This window comes from Scomber japonicus, chromosome 10 (assembly GCF_027409825.1).
Source record: "Scomber japonicus isolate fScoJap1 chromosome 10, fScoJap1.pri, whole genome shotgun sequence".
NCBI classification, from domain to species: Eukaryota; Metazoa; Chordata; class Actinopteri; order Scombriformes; family Scombridae; genus Scomber; species Scomber japonicus.
Window position 1 is genome coordinate 27193377 of NC_070587.1, and position 14863 is coordinate 27208239.

The 14863-nt window shown below is 46.7% G+C and overlaps 18 non-coding genes across 18 annotated transcripts; all 18 read left to right on the forward strand.

Annotated features, from left to right (window-relative positions):
• Window positions 1-1772: 1772 nt before the first annotated feature.
• trnap-ugg (transfer RNA proline (anticodon UGG)) lies at window positions 1773-1844 on the forward strand. Its single transcript has one exon. It is a non-coding gene; the product is annotated as a tRNA-Pro (tRNA).
• A 747-nt stretch (window positions 1845-2591) lies between these two features.
• Window positions 2592-2663, forward strand: trnap-agg (transfer RNA proline (anticodon AGG)). The gene has a single exon. It is a non-coding gene; the product is annotated as a tRNA-Pro (tRNA).
• Window positions 2664-3028: 365 nt separating this feature from the next.
• On the forward strand, window positions 3029-3100 carry trnap-agg (transfer RNA proline (anticodon AGG)). Its single transcript has one exon. It is a non-coding gene; the product is annotated as a tRNA-Pro (tRNA).
• Window positions 3101-3478: 378 nt separating this feature from the next.
• trnap-agg (transfer RNA proline (anticodon AGG)) lies at window positions 3479-3550 on the forward strand. Its single transcript has one exon. It is a non-coding gene; the product is annotated as a tRNA-Pro (tRNA).
• A 1209-nt stretch (window positions 3551-4759) lies between these two features.
• trnap-ugg (transfer RNA proline (anticodon UGG)) lies at window positions 4760-4831 on the forward strand. Its single transcript has one exon. It is a non-coding gene; the product is annotated as a tRNA-Pro (tRNA).
• Window positions 4832-5197: 366 nt separating this feature from the next.
• trnap-agg (transfer RNA proline (anticodon AGG)) lies at window positions 5198-5269 on the forward strand. The gene has a single exon. It is a non-coding gene; the product is annotated as a tRNA-Pro (tRNA).
• Window positions 5270-5619: 350 nt separating this feature from the next.
• On the forward strand, window positions 5620-5691 carry trnap-ugg (transfer RNA proline (anticodon UGG)). Its single transcript has one exon. It is a non-coding gene; the product is annotated as a tRNA-Pro (tRNA).
• A 771-nt stretch (window positions 5692-6462) lies between these two features.
• Window positions 6463-6534, forward strand: trnap-agg (transfer RNA proline (anticodon AGG)). Its single transcript has one exon. It is a non-coding gene; the product is annotated as a tRNA-Pro (tRNA).
• Window positions 6535-6926: 392 nt separating this feature from the next.
• On the forward strand, window positions 6927-6998 carry trnap-agg (transfer RNA proline (anticodon AGG)). Its single transcript has one exon. It is a non-coding gene; the product is annotated as a tRNA-Pro (tRNA).
• Window positions 6999-7348: 350 nt separating this feature from the next.
• Window positions 7349-7420, forward strand: trnap-agg (transfer RNA proline (anticodon AGG)). Its single transcript has one exon. It is a non-coding gene; the product is annotated as a tRNA-Pro (tRNA).
• A 2462-nt stretch (window positions 7421-9882) lies between these two features.
• trnap-ugg (transfer RNA proline (anticodon UGG)) lies at window positions 9883-9954 on the forward strand. The gene has a single exon. It is a non-coding gene; the product is annotated as a tRNA-Pro (tRNA).
• Window positions 9955-10320: 366 nt separating this feature from the next.
• trnap-agg (transfer RNA proline (anticodon AGG)) lies at window positions 10321-10392 on the forward strand. The gene has a single exon. It is a non-coding gene; the product is annotated as a tRNA-Pro (tRNA).
• A 349-nt stretch (window positions 10393-10741) lies between these two features.
• Window positions 10742-10813, forward strand: trnap-ugg (transfer RNA proline (anticodon UGG)). Its single transcript has one exon. It is a non-coding gene; the product is annotated as a tRNA-Pro (tRNA).
• A 784-nt stretch (window positions 10814-11597) lies between these two features.
• Window positions 11598-11669, forward strand: trnap-agg (transfer RNA proline (anticodon AGG)). Its single transcript has one exon. It is a non-coding gene; the product is annotated as a tRNA-Pro (tRNA).
• A 392-nt stretch (window positions 11670-12061) lies between these two features.
• trnap-agg (transfer RNA proline (anticodon AGG)) lies at window positions 12062-12133 on the forward strand. Its single transcript has one exon. It is a non-coding gene; the product is annotated as a tRNA-Pro (tRNA).
• A 378-nt stretch (window positions 12134-12511) lies between these two features.
• Window positions 12512-12583, forward strand: trnap-agg (transfer RNA proline (anticodon AGG)). The gene has a single exon. It is a non-coding gene; the product is annotated as a tRNA-Pro (tRNA).
• Window positions 12584-12933: 350 nt separating this feature from the next.
• Window positions 12934-13005, forward strand: trnap-agg (transfer RNA proline (anticodon AGG)). The gene has a single exon. It is a non-coding gene; the product is annotated as a tRNA-Pro (tRNA).
• Window positions 13006-14660: 1655 nt separating this feature from the next.
• Window positions 14661-14732, forward strand: trnap-ugg (transfer RNA proline (anticodon UGG)). The gene has a single exon. It is a non-coding gene; the product is annotated as a tRNA-Pro (tRNA).
• Window positions 14733-14863: the final 131 nt, after the last annotated feature.

Genomic DNA, 14863 nt, shown 5'->3' on the forward strand with positions numbered 1-14863 from the left:
TAAATGCAGACGGGAAGAGCATTCACTGGAGGGGGAAATCCCAGATGTCATGGTTTTCGTGGCTCGTTGGCCTAGGAGTATGATTCTCGCTTAGGGTGCGAGAGGTCCCGGGTTCAAATCGCGGACGAGCCCTCAGCGCAGGAACACGGCTGCTTCTATTCAGTTGTCTGACTAACTTTGGAACTTTTGTGAATCAAAGCAACCCTATCAAGGACTGGAATGTTCAAACACTTCATCTGTATGTTGATGGAAAGGTTGTTTATACAGGTTCTTCTCACAATGCCTCAGGATCTTGTAAGGCAGAGGTGTCGACCACAGACCTGCTGCACATTTTTTTGAGTTCCAGACAATAATTACAAAGCCAGATCAAACACGGAAGACGAGTCAAGGTCAAAAACACAGGTCGAATAATGCGGTCAAGCTAAATGCAGACGGGAAGAGCATTCACTGGAGGGGGAAATCCCAGATGTCATGGTTTTCGTGGCTCATTGGTCTAGGAGTATGATTCTCGCTTAGGGTGCGAGAGATCCCGGGTTCAAATCGCGGACGAGCCCTCAGCGCAGGAACACGACTGCTTCTATTCAGTTGTCTGACTAACTTTGGAACTTTTGTGAATCAAAGCAACCCTATCAAGGACTGGAATGTTCAAACACTTCATCTGTATGTTGATGGAAAGGTTGTTTATACAGGTTCTTCTCACAATGCCTCAGGATCTTGTAAGGCAGAGGTGTCGACCACAGACCTGCTGCACATTTTTTTGAGTTCCAGACAATAATTACAAAGCCAGATCAAACACGGAAGACGAGTCAAGGTCAAAAACACAGGTCGAATAATGCGGTCAAGCTAAATGCAGACGGAAAGAGCATTCACTGGAGGGGGAAATCCCAGATGTCATGGTTTTCGTGGCTCGTTGGTCTAGGAGTATGATTCTCGCTTAGGGTGCGAGAGGTCCCGGGTTCAAATCACGGACGAGCCCTCAGCGCAGGAACACGACTGCTTCTATTCAGTTGTCTGACTAACTTTGGAGCTGTTGTGAACCTAAGCAACCCTATCAGGGAGTGGAATGTTCAAACACTTCATCTGCATGTTGATGGAAAGGTTGTTTAGACAGGTTCTTCTCACAATGCATCAGGATCTCGTAAGTCAGAGGTGTTGAAAAGTTGTGTACCATGGACGGGCTGCACATTTTTTGGAGTTCCAGACAATAATTACAAAGCCAGATCAAACACGGAAGACGAGTCAAGGTCAAAAACACAGGTCGAATAATGCGGTCAAATAATGCGGTCAAGCTAAATGCAGACGGAAATAGCATTCACTGAAGGGGGAAATCCCAAATGTCATGGTTTTTGTGGCTCGTTGGTCTAGGGGTATGATTCTAGCTTAGGGTGCGAGAGGTCCCGGGTTCAAATCCCGGACGAGCCCTCAGCGCAGGAACACGACTGCTTCTATTCAGTTGTCTGACTAACTTTGGAACTGTTGTGAACCACAGCAACCCTATCAAGGGCTGGAATGTTCAACCACTTCACCTGTATGTTGATGGAAAGGTTGTTTATACAGGTTCTTCTCACAATGCATCAGGATCTTGTAAGGCAGAGGTGTTGACCACAGACCTGCTGCACATTTTTTTGAGTTCCAGACAATAATTACAAAGCCAGATCAAACACGGAAGACGAGTCAAGGTCAAAAACACAGGTCGAATAATGCGGCCAAGCTAGATGAAGACGGTATTAGCATTCACTGGAGGGGGACATCCCAGATGTCTTGGTTTTCGTGGCTCGTTGGTCTAGGGGTATGATTCTCGCTTTGGGTGCGAGAGGTCCCGGGTTCAAATCCCGGACGAGCCCTCAGCGCAGGAACACGACTGCTTCTATTCAGTTGTCTGACTAACTTTGGAACTGTTGTGAACCTAAGCAACCCTATCAGGGAGTGGATCCTGATGCATCTTCTCACAATGCATCAGGATCTCGTAAGTCAGAGGTGTTGAAAAGTTGTGTACCACGGACGGGCTGCACGTTTTTTGGAGTTCCAGACAATAATTACAAAGCCAGATCAAACACGGAAGACAAACAAGTCAAGGTCAAAAACACAGGTCGAATAATGCGGTCAAGCTAAATGCAGACGGGAAGAGCATTCACTGGAGGGGGAAATCCCAGATGTCATGGTTTTCGTGGCTCGTTGGTCTAGGAGTATGATTCTCGCTTAGGGTGCGAGAGGTCCCGGGTTCAAATCGCGGACGAGCCCTCAGCGCAGGAACACGACTGCTTCTATTCAGTTGTCTGACTAACTTTGGAACTTTTGTGAACCAAAGCAACCCTATCAAGGACTGGAATGTTCAAACACTTCATCTGTATGTTGATGGAAAGGTTGTTTATACAGGTTCTTCTCACAATGCCTCAGGATCTTGTAAGGCAGAGGTGTCGACCACAGACCTGCTGCACATTTTTTTGAGTTCCAGACAATAATTACAAAGCCAGATCAAACACGGAAGACGAGTCAAGGTCAAAAACACAGGTCGAATAATGCGGCCAAGCTAGATGAAGACGGTAATAGCATTCACTGGAGGGGGACATCCCAGATGTCTTGGTTTTCGTGGCTCGTTGGTCTAGGGGTATGATTCTTGCTTAGGGTGCGAGAGGTCCCGGGTTCAAATCCCGGACGAGCCCTCAGCGCAGGAACACGACTGCTTCTATTCAGTTGTCTGACTAACTTTGGAACTGTTGTGAACCAAAGCAACCCTATCAAGGACTGGAATGTTCAACCACTTCACCTGTATGTTGATGGAAAGGTTGTTTATACAGGTTCTTCTCACAATGCATCAGGATCTCGTAAGTCAGAGGTGTCGAAAAGTTGTGTACCACGGACGGGCTGCACATTTTTGGGAGTTCCAGACAATAATTACATAGCCAGGTCAAACATGGAAGACAAACAAGTCAAGGTCAAAAACACAGGTCGAATAATGCGGTCAAGCTAAATGCAGACGGAAATAGCATTCACTGAAGGGGGAAATCCCAAATGTCATGGTTTTTGTGGCTCGTTGGTCTAGGGGTATGATTCTCGCTTAGGGTGCGAGAGGTCCCGGGTTCAAATCCCGGACGAGCCCTCAGCATAGGAACACAACTGCTTCTATTCAGTTGTCTGACTAACTATGGAACTTTTGTGAACCGCAGCAACCCTATCAAAGAGTGGAATTTTCAAACACTTCATCTGCATGTTGATGGAAAGGTTGTTTAGACAGGTTCTTCTCACAATGCATCAGGATCTCGTAAGTCAGAGGTGTTGAAAAGTTGTGTACCACGGACGGGCTGCACGTTTTTTGGAGTTCCAGACAATAATTACAAAGCCAGATCAAACACGGAAGACAAACAAGTCAAGGTCAAAAACACAGGTCGAATAATGCGGTCGAATAATGCGGTCAAGCTAAATGCAGACGGAAATAGCATTCACTGAAGGGGGAAATCCCAAATGTCATGGTTTTTGTGGCTCGTTGGTCTAGGGGTATGATTCTCGCTTAGGGTGCGAGAGGTCCCGGGTTCAAATCCCGGGCGAGCCCTCAGCGCAGGAACACGACTGCTTCTATTCAGTTGTCTGACTAACTTTGGAACTATTGTGAACCTAAGCAACCCTATCAGGGAGTGGAATGTTCAAACACTTCATCTGCATGTTGATGGAAAGGTTGTTTAGACAGGTTCTTCTCACAATGCATCAGGATCTCGTAAGTCAGAGGTGTTGAAAAGTTGTGTACCACGGACGGGCTGCACGTTTTTTGGAGTTCCAGACAATAATTACAAAGCCAGATCAAACACGGAAGAAAAACAAGTCAAGGTCAAAAACACAGGTCGAATAATGCGGTCAAGCTAAATGCAGACGGGAAGAGCATTCACTGGAGGGGGAAATCCCAGATGTCATGGTTTTCGTGGCTCGTTGGCCTAGGAGTATGATTCTCGCTTAGGGTGCGAGAGGTCCCGGGTTCAAATCGCGGACGAGCCCTCAGCGCAGGAACACGGCTGCTTCTATTCAGTTGTCTGACTAACTTTGGAACTTTTGTGAATCAAAGCAACCCTATCAAGGACTGGAATGTTCAAACACTTCATTTGTATGTTGATGGAAAGGTTGTTTATACAGGTTCTTCTCACAATGCCTCAGGATCTTGTAAGGCAGAGGTGTCGACCACAGACCTGCTGCACATTTTTTTGAGTTCCAGACAATAATTACATAGCCAGATCAAACACGGAAGACGAGTCAAGGTCAAAAACACAGGTCGAATAATGCGGTCAAGCTAAATGCAGACGGGAAGAGCATTCACTGGAGGGGGAAATCCCAGATGTCATGGTTTTCGTGGCTCATTGGTCTAGGAGTATGATTCTCGCTTAGGGTGCGAGAGATCCCGGGTTCAAATCGCGGACGAGCCCTCAGCGCAGGAACACGACTGCTTCTATTCAGTTGTCTGACTAACTTTGGAACTTTTGTGAATCAAAGCAACCCTATCAAGGACTGGAATGTTCAAACACTTCATCTGTATGTTGATGGAAAGGTTGTTTATACAGGTTCTTCTCACAATGCCTCAGGATCTTGTAAGGCAGAGGTGTCGACCACAGACCTGCTGCACATTTTTTTGAGTTCCAGACAATAATTACAAAGCCAGATCAAACACGGAAGACGAGTCAAGGTCAAAAACACAGGTCGAATAATGCGGCCAAGCTAGATGAAGACCGTAATAGCATTCACTGGAGGGGGACATCCCAGATGTCTTGGTTTTCGTGGCTCGTTGGTCTAGGGGTATGATTCTCGCTTTGGGTGCGAGAGGTCCCGGGTTCAAATCCCGGACGAGCCCTCAGCGCAGGAACACGACTGCTTCTATTCAGTTGTCTGACTAACTTTGGAACTGTTGTGAACCTAAGCAACCCTATCAGGGAGTGGAATGTTCAACCACTTCACCTGTATGTTGATGGAAAGGTTGTTTAGACAGGTTTTTCTCACAATGCATCAGGATCTCGTAAGTCAGAGGTGTTGGAAAGTTGTGTACCACGGACGGGATGCACATTTTTTTGGAGTTCCAGACAATAATTACAAAGCCAGATCAAACACGGAAGACAAACAAGTCAAGGTCAAAAACACAGGTCAAATAATGCGGTCAAGCTAAATGCAGACGGGAAGAGCATTCACTGGGGGGGGAAATCCCAAATGTCATGGTTTTTGTGGCTCGTTGGTCTAGGGGTATGATTCTCGCTTAGGGTGCGAGAGGTCCCGGGTTCAAATCCCGGACGAGTCCTCAGCGCAGGAACACGACTGCTTCTATTCAGTTGTCTGACTAACTTTGGAACTGTTGTGAACCAAAGCAACCCTATCAAGGACTGGAATGTTCAACCACTTCACCTGTATGTTGATGGAAAGGTTGTTTATACAGGTTCTTCTCACAATGCATCAGGATCTTGTAAGGCAGACCTGTCGACCACAGACCTGCTGCACATTTTTTTGAGTTCCAGACAATAATTACAAAGCCAGATCAAACACGGAAGACGAGTCAAGGTCAAAAACACAGGTCGAATAATGCGGCCAAGCTAGATGAAGACGGTAATAGCATTCACTGGAGGGGGACATCCCAGATGTCTTGGTTTTCGTGGCTCGTTGGTCTAGGGGTATGATTCTAGCTTTGGGTGCGAGAGGTCCCGGGTTCAAATCCCGGACGAGCCCTCAGCGCAGGAACACGACTGCTTCTATTCAGTTGTCTGACTAACTTTGGAACTGTTGTGAACCTAAGCAACCCTATCAGGGAGTGGATCCTGATGCATCTTCTCACAATGCATCAGGATCTCGTAAGTCAGAGGTGTTGAAAAGTTGTGTACCACGGACGGGCTGCACGTTTTTTGGAGTTCCAGACAATAATTACAAAGCCAGATCAAACACGGAAGACAAACAAGTCAAGGTCAAAAACACAGGTCGAATAATGCGGTCAAGCTAAATGCAGACGGGAAGAGCATTCACTGGAGGGGGAAATCCCAGATGTCCTGGTTTTTGTGGCTCGTTGGTCTAGGAGTATGATTCTCGCTTAGGGTGCGAGAGGTCCCGGGTTCAAATCACGGACGAGCCCTCAGCGCAGGAACACGACTGCTTCTATTCAGTTGTCTGACTAACTTTGGAGCTGTTGTGAACCTAAGCAACCCTATCAGGGAGTGGAATGTTCAAACACTTCACCTGCATGTTGATGGAAAGGTTGTTTAGACAGGTTCTTCTCACAATGCATCAGGATCTCGTAAGTCAGAGGTGTTGAAAAGTTGTGTACCATGGACGGGCTGCACATTTTTTGGAGTTCCAGACAATAATTACAAAGCCAGATCAAACACGGAAGACGAGTCAAGGTCAAAAACACAGGTCGAATAATGCGGTCGAATAATGCGGTCAAGCTAAATGCAGACGGAAATAGCATTCACTGAAGGGGGAAATCCCAAATCTCATGGCTTTTGTGGCTTGTTGGTCTAGGGGTATGATTCTCGCTTAGGGTGCGAGAGGTCCCGGGTTCAAATCCCGGACGAGCCCTCATCGCAGGAACATGACTGCTTCTATTCAGTTGTCTGACTAACTTTGGAACTGTTGTGAACCAAAGCAACCCTATCAAGGACTGGAATGTTCAACCACTTCACCTGTATGTTGATGGAAAGGTTGTTTATACAGGTTCTTCTCACAATGCATCAGGATCTCGTAAGTCAGAGGTGTCGAAAAGTTGTGTACCACGGACGGGCTGCACGTTTTTTTGGAGTTCCAGACAATAATTACAAAGCCAGATCAAACACGGAAGACAAACAAGTCAAGGTCAAAAACACAGGTCGAATAATGCGGTCGAATAATGCGGTCGAATAATGCGGTCAAGCTAAATGCCGAGGGAAATAGCATTCACTGAAGGGGGAAATCCCAAATGTCATGGCTTTTGTGGCTCGTTGGTCTAGGGGTATGATTCTCGCTTAGGGTGCGAGAGGTCCCGGGTTCAAATCCCGGACGAGCCCTCATCGCAGGAACATGACTGCTTCTATTCAGTTGTCTGACTAACTTTGGAACTGTTGTGAACCAAAGCAACCCTATCAAGGACTGGAATGTTCAACCACTTCACCTGTATGTTGATGGAAAGGTTGTTTATACAGGTTCTTCTCACAATGCATCCGGATCTTGTAAGGCAGAGGTGTTGACCACAGACCTGCTGCACATTTTTTTGAGTTCCAGACAATAATTACAAAGCCAGATCAAACACGGAAGACGAGTCAAGGTCAAAAACACAGGTCGAATAATGCGGCCAAGCTAGATGAAGACGGTAATAGCATTCACTGGAGGGGGACATCCCAGATGTCTTGGTTTTCGTGGCTCGTTGGTCTAGGGGTATGATTCTCGCTTAGGGTGCGAGAGGTCCCGGGTTCAAATCCCGGACGAGCCCTCAGCGCAGGAACACGACTGCTTCTATTCAGTTGTCTGACTAACTTTGGAACTGTTGTGAACCAAAGCAACCCTATCAAGGACTGGAATGTTCAACCACTTCACCTGTATGTTGATGGAAAGGTTGTTTATACAGGTTCTTCTCACGATGCATCAGGATCTCCTAAGTCAGAGGTGTTGAAAAGTTGTGTACCACGGACGGGCTGCACGTTTTTTGGAGTTCCAGACAATAATTACAAAGCCAGATCAAACACGGAAGACAAACAAGTCAAGGTCAAAAACACAGGTCGAATAATGCGGTCAAGCTAAATGCAGACGGGAAGAGCATTCACTGGAGGGGGAAATCCCAGATGTCATGGTTTTCGTGGCTCGTTGGTCTAGGAGTATGATTCTCGCTTAGGGTGCGAGAGGTCCCGGGTTCAAATCGCGGACGAGCCCTCAGCGCAGGAACACGACTGCTTCTATTCAGTTGTCTGACTAACTTTGGAACTTTTGTGAACCAAAGCAACCCTATCAAGGACTGGAATGTTCAAACACTTCATCTGTATGTTGATGGAAAGGTTGTTTATACAGGTTCTTCTCACAATGCCTCAGGATCTTGTAAGGCAGAGGTGTCACATTTTTTTGAGTTCCAGACAATAATTACAAAGCCAGGTCAAACACGGAAGACAAACAAGTCAAGGTCAAAAACACAGGTCGAATAATGCGGTCAAGCTAAATGCAGACGGAAATAGCATTCACTGAAGGGGGAAATCCCAGATGTCATGGTTTTCGTGGCTCGTTGGCCTAGGAGTATGATTCTCGCTTAGGGTGCGAGAGGTCCCGGGTTCAAATCGCGGACGAGCCCTCAGCGCAGGAACACGGCTGCTTCTATTCAGTTGTCTGACTAACTTTGGAACTTTTGTGAATCAAAGCAACCCTATCAAGGACTGGAATGTTCAAACACTTCATCTGTATGTTGATGGAAAGGTTGTTTATACAGGTTCTTCTCACAATGCCTCAGGATCTTGTAAGGCAGAGGTGTCGACCACAGACCTGCTGCACATTTTTTTGAGTTCCAGACAATAATTACAAAGCCAGATCAAACACGGAAGACGAGTCAAGGTCAAAAACACAGGTCGAATAATGCGGTCAAGCTAAATGCAGACGGGAAGAGCATTCACTGGAGGGGGAAATCCCAGATGTCATGGTTTTCGTGGCTCATTGGTCTAGGAGTATGATTCTCGCTTAGGGTGCGAGAGATCCCGGGTTCAAATCGCGGACGAGCCCTCAGCGCAGGAACACGACTGCTTCTATTCAGTTGTCTGACTAACTTTGGAACTTTTGTGAATCAAAGCAACCCTATCAAGGACTGGAATGTTCAAACACTTCATCTGTATGTTGATGGAAAGGTTGTTTATACAGGTTCTTCTCACAATGCCTCAGGATCTTGTAAGGCAGAGGTGTCGACCACAGACCTGCTGCACATTTTTTTGAGTTCCAGACAATAATTACAAAGCCAGATCAAACACGGAAGACGAGTCAAGGTCAAAAACACAGGTCGAATAATGCGGTCAAGCTAAATGCAGACGGAAAGAGCATTCACTGGAGGGGGAAATCCCAGATGTCATGGTTTTCGTGGCTCGTTGGTCTAGGAGTATGATTCTCGCTTAGGGTGCGAGAGGTCCCGGGTTCAAATCACGGACGAGCCCTCAGCGCAGGAACACGACTGCTTCTATTCAGTTGTCTGACTAACTTTGGAGCTGTTGTGAACCTAAGCAACCCTATCAGGGAGTGGAATGTTCAAACACTTCATCTGCATGTTGATGGAAAGGTTGTTTATACAGGTTCTTCTCACAATGCCTCAGGATCTTGTAAGGCAGAGGTGTCGACCACAGACCTGCTGCACATTTTTTTGAGTTCCAGACAATAATTACATAGCCAGATCAAACACGGAAGACGAGTCAAGGTCAAAAACACAGGTCGAATAATGCGGTCAAGCTAAATGCAGACGGGAAGAGCATTCACTGGAGGGGGAAATCCCAGATGTCATGGTTTTCGTGGCTCATTGGTCTAGGAGTATGATTCTCGCTTAGGGTGCGAGAGATCCCGGGTTCAAATCGCGGACGAGCCCTCAGCGCAGGAACACGACTGCTTCTATTCAGTTGTCTGACTAACTTTGGAACTTTTGTGAATCAAAGCAACCCTATCAAGGACTGGAATGTTCAAACACTTCATCTGTATGTTGATGGAAAGGTTGTTTATACAGGTTCTTCTCACAATGCCTCAGGATCTTGTAAGGCAGAGGTGTCGACCACAGACCTGCTGCACATTTTTTTGAGTTCCAGACAATAATTACAAAGCCAGATCAAACACGGAAGACGAGTCAAGGTCAAAAACACAGGTCGAATAATGCGGCCAAGCTAGATGAAGACCGTAATAGCATTCACTGGAGGGGGACATCCCAGATGTCTTGGTTTTCGTGGCTCGTTGGTCTAGGGGTATGATTCTCGCTTTGGGTGCGAGAGGTCCCGGGTTCAAATCCCGGACGAGCCCTCAGCGCAGGAACACGACTGCTTCTATTCAGTTGTCTGACTAACTTTGGAACTGTTGTGAACCTAAGCAACCCTATCAGGGAGTGGAATGTTCAACCACTTCACCTGTATGTTGATGGAAAGGTTGTTTAGACAGGTTTTTCTCACAATGCATCAGGATCTCGTAAGTCAGAGGTGTTGGAAAGTTGTGTACCACGGACGGGATGCACATTTTTTTGGAGTTCCAGACAATAATTACAAAGCCAGATCAAACACGGAAGACAAACAAGTCAAGGTCAAAAACACAGGTCAAATAATGCGGTCAAGCTAAATGCAGACGGGAAGAGCATTCACTGGGGGGGGAAATCCCAAATGTCATGGTTTTTGTGGCTCGTTGGTCTAGGGGTATGATTCTCGCTTAGGGTGCGAGAGGTCCCGGGTTCAAATCCCGGACGAGTCCTCAGCGCAGGAACACGACTGCTTCTATTCAGTTGTCTGACTAACTTTGGAACTGTTGTGAACCAAAGCAACCCTATCAAGGACTGGAATGTTCAACCACTTCACCTGTATGTTGATGGAAAGGTTGTTTATACAGGTTCTTCTCACAATGCATCAGGATCTTGTAAGGCAGACCTGTCGACCACAGACCTGCTGCACATTTTTTTGAGTTCCAGACAATAATTACAAAGCCAGATCAAACACGGAAGACGAGTCAAGGTCAAAAACACAGGTCGAATAATGCGGCCAAGCTAGATGAAGACGGTAATAGCATTCACTGGAGGGGACATCCCAGATGTCTTGGTTTTCGTGGCTCGTTGGTCTAGGGGTATGATTCTAGCTTTGGGTGCGAGAGGTCCCGGGTTCAAATCCCGGACGAGCCCTCAGCGCAGGAACACGACTGCTTCTATTCAGTTGTCTGACTAACTTTGGAACTGTTGTGAACCTAAGCAACCCTATCAGGGAGTGGATCCTGATGCATCTTCTCACAATGCATCAGGATCTCGTAAGTCAGAGGTGTTGAAAAGTTGTGTACCACGGACGGGCTGCACGTTTTTTGGAGTTCCAGACAATAATTACAAAGCCAGATCAAACACGGAAGACAAACAAGTCAAGGTCAAAAACACAGGTCGAATAATGCGGTCAAGCTAAATGCAGACGGGAAGAGCATTCACTGGAGGGGGAAATCCCAGATGTCCTGGTTTTTGTGGCTCGTTGGTCTAGGAGTATGATTCTCGCTTAGGGTGCGAGAGGTCCCGGGTTCAAATCACGGACGAGCCCTCAGCGCAGGAACACGACTGCTTCTATTCAGTTGTCTGACTAACTTTGGAGCTGTTGTGAACCTAAGCAACCCTATCAGGGAGTGGAATGTTCAAACACTTCACCTGCATGTTGATGGAAAGGTTGTTTAGACAGGTTCTTCTCACAATGCATCAGGATCTCGTAAGTCAGAGGTGTTGAAAAGTTGTGTACCATGGACGGGCTGCACATTTTTTGGAGTTCCAGACAATAATTACAAAGCCAGATCAAACACGGAAGACGAGTCAAGGTCAAAAACACAGGTCGAATAATGCGGTCGAATAATGCGGTCGAATAATGCGGTCAAGCTAAATGCAGACGGAAATAGCATTCACTGAAGGGGGAAATCCCAAATCTCATGGCTTTTGTGGCTTGTTGGTCTAGGGGTATGATTCTCGCTTAGGGTGCGAGAGGTCCCGGGTTCAAATCCCGGACGAGCCCTCATCGCAGGAACATGACTGCTTCTATTCAGTTGTCTGACTAACTTTGGAACTGTTGTGAACCAAAGCAACCCTATCAAGGACTGGAATGTTCAACCACTTCACCTGTATGTTGATGGAAAGGTTGTTTATACAGGTTCTTCTCACAATGCATCAGGATCTCGTAAGTCAGAGGTGTCGAAAAGTTGTGTACCACGGACGGGCTGCACGTTTTTTTGGAGTTCCAGACAATAATTACAAAGCCAGATCAAACACGGAAGACAAACAAGTCAAGGTCAAAAACACAGGTCGAATAATGCGGTCGAATAATGCGGTCGAATAATGCGGTCAAGCTAAATGCCGAGGGAAATAGCATTCACTGAAGGGGGAAATCCCAAATGTCATGGCTTTTGTGGCTCGTTGGTCTAGGGGTATGATTCTCGCTTAGGGTGCGAGAGGTCCCGGGTTCAAATCCCGGACGAGCCCTCATCGCAGGAACATGACTGCTTCTATTCAGTTGTCTGACTAACTTTGGAACTGTTGTGAACCAAAGCAACCCTATCAAGGACTGGAATGTTCAACCACTTCACCTGTATGTTGATGGAAAGGTTGTTTATACAGGTTCTTCTCACAATGCATCAGGATCTCGTAAGTCAGAGGTGTCGAAAAGTTGTGTACCACGGACGGGCTGCACATTTTTTGGAGTTCCAGACAATAATTACAAAGCCAGATCAAACATGGAAGACAAACAAGTCAAGGTCAAAAACACAGGTCGAATAATGCGGTCGAATAATGCGGTCAAGCTAAATGCAGACGGAAATAGCATTCACTGAAGGGGGAAATCCCAAATGTCATGGTTTTTGTGGCTCGTTGGTCTAGGGGTATGATTCTCGCTTAGGGTGCGAGAGGTCCCGGGTTCAAATCCCGGACGAGCCCTCAGCGCAGGAACACGACTGCTTCTATTCAGTTGTTTGACTAACTTTGGAACTGTTGTGAACCAAAGCAACCCTATCAAGGACTGGAATGTTCAACCACTTCACCTGTATGTTGATGGAAAGGTTGTTTATACAGGTTCTTCTCACAATGCATCCGGATCTTGTAAGGCAGAGGTGTTGACCACAGACCTGCTGCACATTTTTTTGAGTTCCAGACAATAATTACAAAGCCAGATCAAACACGGAAGACGAGTCAAGGTCAAAAACACAGGTCGAATAATGCGGCCAAGCTAGATGAAGACGGTAATAGCATTCACTGGAGGGGGACATCCCAGATGTCTTGGTTTTCGTGGCTCGTTGGTCTAGGGGTATGATTCTCGCTTAGGGTGCGAGAGGTCCCGGGTTCAAATCCCGGACGAGCCCTCAGCGCAGGAACACGACTGCTTCTATTCAGTTGTCTGACTAACTTTGGAACTGTTGTGAACCAAAGCAACCCTATCAAGGACTGGAATGTTCAACCACTTCACCTGTATGTTGATGGAAAGGTTGTTTATACAGGTTCTTCTCACGATGCATCAGGATCTCCTAAGTCAGAGGTGTTGAAAAGTTGTGTACCACGGACGGGCTGCACGTTTTTTGGAGTTCCAGACAATAATTACAAAGCCAGATCAAACACGGAAGACAAACAAGTCAAGGTCAAAAACACAGGTCGAATAATGCGGTCAAGCTAAATGCAGACGGGAAGAGCATTCACTGGAGGGGGAAATCCCAGATGTCATGGTTTTCGTGGCTCGTTGGTCTAGGAGTATGATTCTCGCTTAGGGTGCGAGAGGTCCCGGGTTCAAATCGCGGACGAGCCCTCAGCGCAGGAACACGACTGCTTCTATTCAGTTGTCTGACTAACTTTGGAACTTTTGTGAACCAAAGCAACCCTATCAAGGACTGGAATGTTCAAACACTTCATCTGTATGTTGATGGAAAGGTTGTTTATACAGGTTCTTCTCACAATGCCTCAGGATCTTGTAAGGCAGAGGTGTCGACCACAGACCTGCTGCACATTTTTTTGAGTTCCAGACAATAATTACAAAGCCAGATCAAACACGGAAGACGAGTCAAGGTCAAAAACACAGGTCGAATAATGCGGTCAAGCTAAATGCAGACGGAAAGAGCATTCACTGGAGGGGGAAATCCCAGATGTCATGGTTTTCGTGGCTCGTTGGTCTAGGAGTATGATTCTCGCTTAGGGTGCGAGAGGTCCCGGGTTCAAATCACGGACGAGCCCTCAGCGCAGGAACACGACTGCTTCTATTCAGTTGTCTGACTAACTTTGGAGCTGTTGTGAACCTAAGCAACCCTATCAGGGAGTGGAATGTTCAAACACTTCATCTGCATGTTGATGGAAAGGTTGTTTAGACAGGTTCTTCTCACAATGCATCAGGATCTCGTAAGTCAGAGGTGTTGAAAAGTTGTGTACCATGGACGGGCTGCACATTTTTTGGAGTTCCAGACAATAATTACAAAGCCAGATCAAACACGGAAGACGAGTCAAGGTCAAAAACACAGGTCGAATAATGCGGTCAAATAATGCGGTCAAGCTAAATGCAGACGGAAATAGCATTCACTGAAGGGGGAAATCCCAAATGTCATGGTTTTTGTGGCTCGTTGGTCTAGGGGTATGATTCTAGCTTAGGGTGCGAGAGGTCCCGGGTTCAAATCCCGGACGAGCCCTCAGCGCAGGAACACGACTGCTTCTATTCAGTTGTCTGACTAACTTTGGAACTGTTGTGAACCACAGCAACCCTATCAAGGGCTGGAATGTTCAACCACTTCACCTGTATGTTGATGGAAAGGTTGTTTATACAGGTTCTTCTCACAATGCATCAGGATCTTGTAAGGCAGAGGTGTTGACCACAGACCTGCTGCACATTTTTTTGAGTTCCAGACAATAATTACAAAGCCAGATCAAACACGGAAGACGAGTCAAGGTCAAAAACACAGGTCGAATAATGCGGCCAAGCTAGATGAAGACGGTATTAGCATTCACTGGAGGGGGACATCCCAGATGTCTTGGTTTTCGTGGCTCGTTGGTCTAGGGGTATGATTCTAGCTTTGGGTGCGAGAGGTCCCGGGTTCAAATCCCGGACGAGCCCTCAGCGCAGGAACACGACTGCTTCTATTCAGTTGTCTGACTAACTTTGGAACTGTTGTGAACCTAAGCAACCCTATCAGGGAGTGGATCCTGATGCATCTTCTCACAATGCATCAGGATCTCGTAAGTCAG